Below are 8,350 nucleotides of genomic sequence, written 5' to 3'. Positions count from 1 at the left end.
GAATGACATTAAATGACAATGCAGCAACTTGGTTTGCTAGTATTGAGAATGATTTAGATAATTTTCAAACATTTGAAAATAAATTTTTAAATTATTATTGGGGTGAATTAGAGCAAGCCAAGTTTAGAGAAATTCTATATTTTGGAAAGTATAATCAAAATTTAAAATCAAATATGGTAGATTACGCATTGAAATTGATAACAGTTGCAAAATATTTAGAACCACCACTTAGAGAGGATGAAACAGTCTTAAATGTATCTAGACATTTTGATGCTGATGTTGTGCAAACCGTAACTGTACAAAATATTCAAACAATAGATAGTTTTATTAATTTTATTCAAAGAATACAAAGAGGCAATATGACAAGTAATAATAACAACAGAAAAAACAACAATAACTTTCAATATAATAAAAATGATAATCAACAATATAGACAATCATATAACAATAATACTAGGTATGGTAATAATTTACAAAATTTTAATAATAATAACAGTAATCAAATTAGACAGAATTGTAATAAACAATAGTAATTTTAATAGACAACATTTTAATAACAGTACTAATAATAATAGACAAGATTTTAATAATAGAAGAAATACAGAGCGACCTAACTATAACAGACAGGTAAATTGTGTTCGAAGGAATAGGAGCTGCGAAGACAGGGAACGAAGTAGTACAAGGCAGGAAAATGTGAGTAGAAGTCATAGTAGGGAAAGACATAGGACATCAGATCCAAGTGGTCAGATACAATCTGACAATTCTAATAATCAAAATTTTGTTCAGTAAACTTTCTGAATTACAAGTTAGGCCATTGCTATTATGAAAAACCTTCTGAATTTATTTCTCTAGATGAAGATAAAATTATTGAATCTATTAATTTAATTTATATAAATGCTTTGGCCAAAAATAAAATGATTAAAATTATGATAGATACTGGTTCAGAAAGTACTTTAGTCTCGGAGAATTTTATTTTTAATACATTAAAATTATCAGATATAATAAAGATTCCAAAAATTAAAATTGTTGGTGCAAATAATAAGAAGTTGGGTGAAATTGATAAACTAGCCAATTTTAAAATTAATATTCTTAATAAAGAAATTAATATGCAAGGATTTATTGTCAAGGATTTATGTGTTGATATATTAATGGGAAATGATGAATTGGAAAAGAAGAAAGTAAAGATAGATTTTGAAGAAAAAATGGTAACTTTGGAAGGGCAAATAATTAAATTTATGCAGAAAGATGAGGTAGAAGAAGGAATAAGAGTTGATAGGATATTATTAAAAGAAAATAATGATGTTTATGAAGAAGAAATGTATTTTGATGATAGGGAAATGTCCCAAAAGAATGTAAAGAATAATTATTGTAGTGAATATTTAAGGAATGGAAATTTTAAGCAGATGGATGCCTACGAGGCGGAGTGCGTAAAATTGGAAGCAAGGAATAATGAGTACATAATGAAGAATAATTTTTTTTGTAAAGAAGACGATATGATTAAAGTTTTAAATTGACCTGAAGAATATAAATCAATAGTCATTTCCATATTGCAGCAACACAAGGGACTTGTCAATAAAGAAAATAGAATTGCACAAAATTATATCCATAGTATAAAAGTTAAAGAAGAAAAAGATTTTAAAACAAAATCATACCCAATACCATATAAATACAGAGAAGAAGTAAACAAAACAATTAATAATATGTTAGAAGATGGAATCATTGAGAAGGCAAACACACGTTTTATTAACCCCATAGTAGTAGTACGAAAAAGATCAGGTGAAATCAGGTTATGTTTGGATGCAAGGAATATTAACAAGATTACTGAAAAGCAATTTGAAGCACCAATGAGTATAGATTGGAATACTAGGAAGAATTACAGGAATGTCATTTTTCACTAAAATCGATTTACAGCATAGTTTCTGGTTAATACCTCTAGAAAGAAAAAGTAGACAGTATACAGGATTTCAGATAGATGGAGTAGTATATCAATTCAAAGTAGTACCATTTGGACTTCAATCATCTTGCAGTGCTCTATGTAGATGTCTTCATGATATTTTGGATCAATATGAACATTTTGTAATTCACTACATTGATGATATATTAATTTTTTCTAAAACGGCTGAAGATCATGAGAAACACCTAAAAATTATAATAAATAGATTAGACAAAGTTGGACTAAAAATAAATCAAGAAAAATGTACATTTTTTCAAAAAGAAGTCATATATCTAGGTTATAAACTTAACACTAAGGGAATCGAAATGGATCCAGAACGGACACAAGTCATTCAGGAATATAAAACACCACACAATTTAAGAACTTTAAGAGGATTTATTGGAATAATTAATTATTATAAAAGGATGATACCAGATCTAAGTATAAAAGAAATTCCATTACTTGAACTACTGAGAAAAGGTGTAAAATGGAGATGGGATCAGAGAAGAGAACTAGCATTCCAAGAAATTAAAAACATTTTTCTGTCAAATTTGAAAATATACTATCCTGACTACACACAGCCATTCATATTAAGAACAGATGCATCAATAGAGAGATTATCAGGGGTATTATTACAAATACATGATGGGGTCGAATACCCAATACAATTCATTTCAAGAATTACAAAGCCACATGAAAAGGGTTACTCAGTTTCAGAATTAGAACTAGCAAGTATAATACACTGTGTCACAAAATTAAGATTTTATTTGTTGGGTAATGAATTTACAATAGAAACAGATCACTAAGCTTTAACATCTATATTAAATAACAAATATGGAAACAGTAGAATACATCGGTGGAGTCTAATATTGAGTGAATACTCATTTGAAATCAAATACATTTCTGGAAAATCCAATATAGTGGCAGATGCTTTATCAAGGTTAGAAAATACATCACAAAAAGGGCAGCGAACAATAAAAATTGGATTAAATCAATTAGTAGAAAGTACTGGATTATATTCTAAAGAAGAAATTATAAGAGATCAGATCAATTTGAGTGAAAAACAAAAAGTCCTTAGGAAAGATGGGGTATATTATAAAATAATAAATGGCATAGAAGTATATGTAATAACTAGAACTTTAGCAAAGAAAATATTGAAAAATTTACATAACAATTATATGCATATTGGTTCAAGAAAGCTATGGATGCTATTTAGGGACAATTATTTTGCAAAGAATGACATAAGTATAGCAAAAGAAATTACTACCCAATGCCCAATATGTCAACTAAACAAAGAAAAGAATTTCAAAAACCAGAACACATATAAATCTAATGTTGTATATGAAAAACTAAATACAGTTTCCATGGATTTTATTTCAAATTTAGTTCTCAGTCCAACAGGAAAAAAGCATATACTAGTGATAGTTGATTTATATACAAAATTTATTAAACTATATCCCTGCTCTAGAACAAATGTTAAAACATTAAAATTATATATTAATCAATTTTTCGAAGAAATAGGACCATTTAGAAATTGCATAATAGATAATGCTACATATTTTAACAACCAAAAATTTCGGACATTTTGTGAGAAAAAGGGAATCAACATTCATTTTACAAGTATCAGACATCCTCAGGCAAATCCTGCAGAAAGATATATTAAAGAAGTTATAAAATATTTAAGGATACTGTGCCAAAATCAACACGAAACTTGGCAGCAACATATACCACAAGTAGAGTATTTTTTAAATAATACACACAATTTGAATACAGAGGAAGTACCAGAATATTTAATGTTTGGCCATATAGGAAACAGAAAGTGGATTAGTGAATATAATCAGGATATGTTAGAACAAGTAATGCAGAAAGTGAATAACCGAATTAGGAGGAAAGCTGAAAAATATATCAGAAGACAAAATCGAAATATAAAAAAACCAATCACATTTCAAAAAGGAGACCTAGTGTTAATTCGTTCACTTAGAAAAAGTAATGTTAAAGAAAACCGTTGTAAGAAATTACAACCAATGTTTGAAGGTCCATATACAATTGAAAATCAGAATGGACTAAATAGTTATGTGTTAATAGATGCAGAGAACAGACTAAGAGGCATATTTCATATCAACGACATTTTTCAATATCATGAAGAGATTGAATAATGATTTCTATACCTTTAACACAAATATAATAACACTAATAACTTACTGATATATCCATTTTATTCAATAGACTTGATTTGTTAAATGGTAGATGGTAGATTTCATTATTTTGAATCAATTTGACATCATACTTGTTGAATTTTGTATATATGGAAATTAATTTGTACCCTAAAAATCATAATTTGGGGTTAGACACAAAATTGATACTATAATTGCTATAAAAATGTCTTTCTAATATAATAAAGTGAAAAAACTTACCAATTTATATTGATGAAAGTTATTTTGAATGGAAATAATTCCTAGATTTTGTCTATAAATAAACAGAACACAATATAGATTATATTTTTAATTAAGGTTATATTTTATTCTCTGATATAGCATCCATTGCTTCATTTGTTTGACATGACAGTTTGACCATAGAATAGCCGAACTGTGATCCGTTGTTCTCTGCTTTGACATAGACAGCGAACAGGGATGTATTTAACACATTTTAAATAAAAAAAAAAAAAAAAAAAAATTTTGATTTATTAAATTTAATAAGGTATGAGAAAATTAATATTTAAAAAAATAATAAGTAAATTATTTATTTTAAATATTATTTTGGGGTATTGTGACGATTGGGGTTTATAGAAAATAATTTATAAGTTATATACTACATAATATTAGATATAAAAAAGTATTTGATTATTTTAAGAAGTTATATACTAGAGAATTTAATAAAAATATATTTATGTGAGGGCATTTTTAATAAATTAGCATATAATAATTGTAAAAAGTTGTATTTTAGTAATTGTAATGTGGTAGATATGTTTGAGTGAGCCATGTGACTAGGCAACCAACTATACAAACTCTGTCTCCCAGTGACATTTTAGGAAATTTTTAGGAATATAAAGTGGGGTTATAATAATATATTGTTTGAAATGTGTATTTTATTAAATTAGAATGTTAAGTTACTAATTTAATTATATATTCTGATCTGAAAAGCCTAAATGTAAACAAAATTATTAATAGAAAAGAATGGAATTCTCTGGATCTCCGGAGATGGCCATGTTTGCGAAATGGTTTGTTCCAGAAAATTCAGACAAGTATTTAATAGAACTAAATAGAACATGATTTCTTACCAGATGGTTCTGGAATATCCAAAAAAGATATAAATACCCGTGATTTGGATTCAAGATGGAAGTTTTTAGTTAGAAGTCAAGCAGTTTATTATGAAAGTTAGTTAGTGAAGTCAATTGTTCACAATTTTAGTAAGTCAGTTAAGCAGTTTAATAAGAAATATGAAAGTTAGTTGGAGTCAGTGAATCAAGTACAAATAGTCCAATTGTTTAATATAGTGAGTTAAATGAAGATTAAAAATTATGCATATATTTAATGCACATTTATAATTATACACAAATAATTATTGAAGATTATAAAAGTATATTAGAAGAATATTGGATGGACATTGGAAGGAATTAAAATTATATTATGATTGGAGATTAGTATAAATCAACTTATAATAATTGGATATTGGTATATTGAAAAGAAGAATAAATATAAATGGTGTTTGCTGGTGGTGTATAAATGCTGGTGAAGAAAACTATATCTTAAATTGGTAGAAGCTGATAATTGGAAAAAGTAATTTCACAAAAACAAGGATAACCGAAGTACGAAGACATTCAGTGGTGATTAGAATCTATATAGTGGGAAACAGTTCATTTAGGCATTCAGTGAAAGAAAGGTACAAAATTTTGTTAATATAATTTAGTTAGTGTCATAACAATTTCAATTTTGAAGATAGTTTGTTTAAATTTTACATTGTCTATAGAATTTAATTAGTTTTATAAGAATATCAATTTAAAGATAGTTTATTTTAAATTTACATTGGCTAGGTTAGATATATATGTGTGTTTCATAATAGTTATAATAAAGATAATTTAAAAAAGTACTTACAAGCTAATTCTTTGAGAACCGCGATAAAAACCCTATATATTATATTATTAAAAATACTCATTGCTCATCATTCAAACAAAAAATACATCATAACAGTATATATATATATATATATATATATATATATATATATATATATATATAATATATATATATATATATATATATATATATATATATAATATATATATATATATATATATATATATATATATATATATATATATATATAAATATATATATATATATATATATATATATATATATATATATTGTTATGATTGTTTATTTTGAGTTCAAACTTAGTTTATTGAGCCAATAAAAAAAATTATAACTTATCTGTTATCAAAAGTAAAATAATCCTTATATTACCTGTGTTCGATGGATTCAAAAGATTTTCTAGTTGTCTTTTATCGGGATAGAGAAGAAAGGATAATAATACAAATATATTTTATTACGAAGATTTACGTTTCTTTATTTTATATGAACGAATAAAACAATTATTAAATTATGTCGTTATCTTATCAATCAGCATACAAGAAAATAAATCAAATTATTATGATAATACGAATATAAAGCTACATACATTTATATTACGTGAAAAACCAATTTTACTTAAAATTTTCTTTACTTGAAAAAAGAAACCACAAAACTTTAAACTTTTGATTAGCCTAACAAAACCTCAGTTCTTAAATTTGAATGCTAATGACCATGATGTCGAAACGATCCTTCACAGATATAAAATTCAATTGTACAAACACTTACAGTTTATATTTCTTCTTGAGTTGTATGTTGGAACATACCCAGAAAAGTCCAGTCTCCTCAAAGAGGTGATCTCCCCTCTTTGGCACCTCGGCTCCTTCTGAACGTCTCTGCAAACCTCCTGCAGACTACACAAAAAACACCTGATTTACTTCTCCAAACTCCGCTACTTATTTATGACACCAGGACCTCCTTTTGTCAACTTGATGCCGTAAGAATACTTTCACATATACTTTATAAAATGCCCACGAACCACACCCTATCTTGAGACACACGACTGTTTCCTTTCGATGACCAAAATATGACTAACTTCTCCTCTCTCATGATCGACTCACCAAATTCCCATTTTAAAACGACCGTCCAATCAAAAAGCTTAAATTGTGTTTATCATGATTTTGGAAAAGCCTAATTTCGGTTTCAGAGAAAACTAAATAGCTTACTTTAAAATTGGTTTTTTTTAATACATCATTTATACATATTTCAAAAGATTAAAATATGGTCATTTAATACTCGACTATACAAACAATGAAAAGATTATTAACTTGCAGGTAAAATGTCTTCTAATTCTAAACAAAGGTTTTTTGATAATTTTGTTTGCAACGGAAACAGGTCGTTTGCCAAACAAATTTCTATTCTTATCTACACTAAATCTTATCTTAAATTAATATATACATTTTTGTTTATAATGATTTCTTAAAATTTTATTCCGATGGATATTTTATTTATTTTTCTTTGATTGGGAAAGAAAAAGTATGACAATATATATATATATATATATATATATATATATATATATATATATATATATATATATATATATATATATATATATATTTATGTAATATACCAATCTATCTGGAAAAAATGTATATGAGGAGTAGCTGATGAAAAATCCGTGAAGGCTTATAGCCGATTTTCTTCGCTGACTACGTTAGAAAACGGAGCTTTGAGGATTATTGGGATACGCAGCGGTGAAATAAGTGTACTCTTTTAACTGAGTTTCAAGCTTTCGAAAATGTTTATTTTCATCGTCAGGAAAAAACTAAAATAAAGTGCTAATGTTAGTAAAACATCCTGGAAAATTTTTTTTTTATTAAAAGATGTAAAAGTGATGCCGGTAGAAGTGATACTTCTATACACGCGTTCGTCGTTACATATTTATGTGTGAGTCAATCTGCACAATCATTACAAATGTAATGCTATATGTAAGAGAGAGCAGAAAGAGAAAAAGAATTAGGTATATAGGTATATGGTGCATCGTTTGCTGTATACAGGGTGGTCCTTAAATAATTGTACAAAAGAAACAGTAGATTCTACACTTTAAAATATTACGATTTAAGCCAAATTTCTTTGCTTTGGTGTTAAATGGTTTGGTGATTGATAAATTGATTTCTTTGGTGTTAAATCGCAAATTTAAAATTTTATTTTTCGCTATAACTTTCATGTTTGTAAACACTTATGTATAAAAATTTAGAACTAAGTACTTTTAAATATAAGAAATTATAATTTTATGCAAAAGTTGATGTAGCTAATAGAGGGCGCTACGTATGCCACATTTGTGGCA

Source organism: Diabrotica undecimpunctata, chromosome 5 (assembly GCF_040954645.1).
Source record: "Diabrotica undecimpunctata isolate CICGRU chromosome 5, icDiaUnde3, whole genome shotgun sequence".
Lineage (NCBI taxonomy): Eukaryota > Metazoa > Arthropoda > Insecta > Coleoptera > Chrysomelidae > Diabrotica > Diabrotica undecimpunctata.
This window is presented reverse-complemented; position numbering follows the sequence as displayed.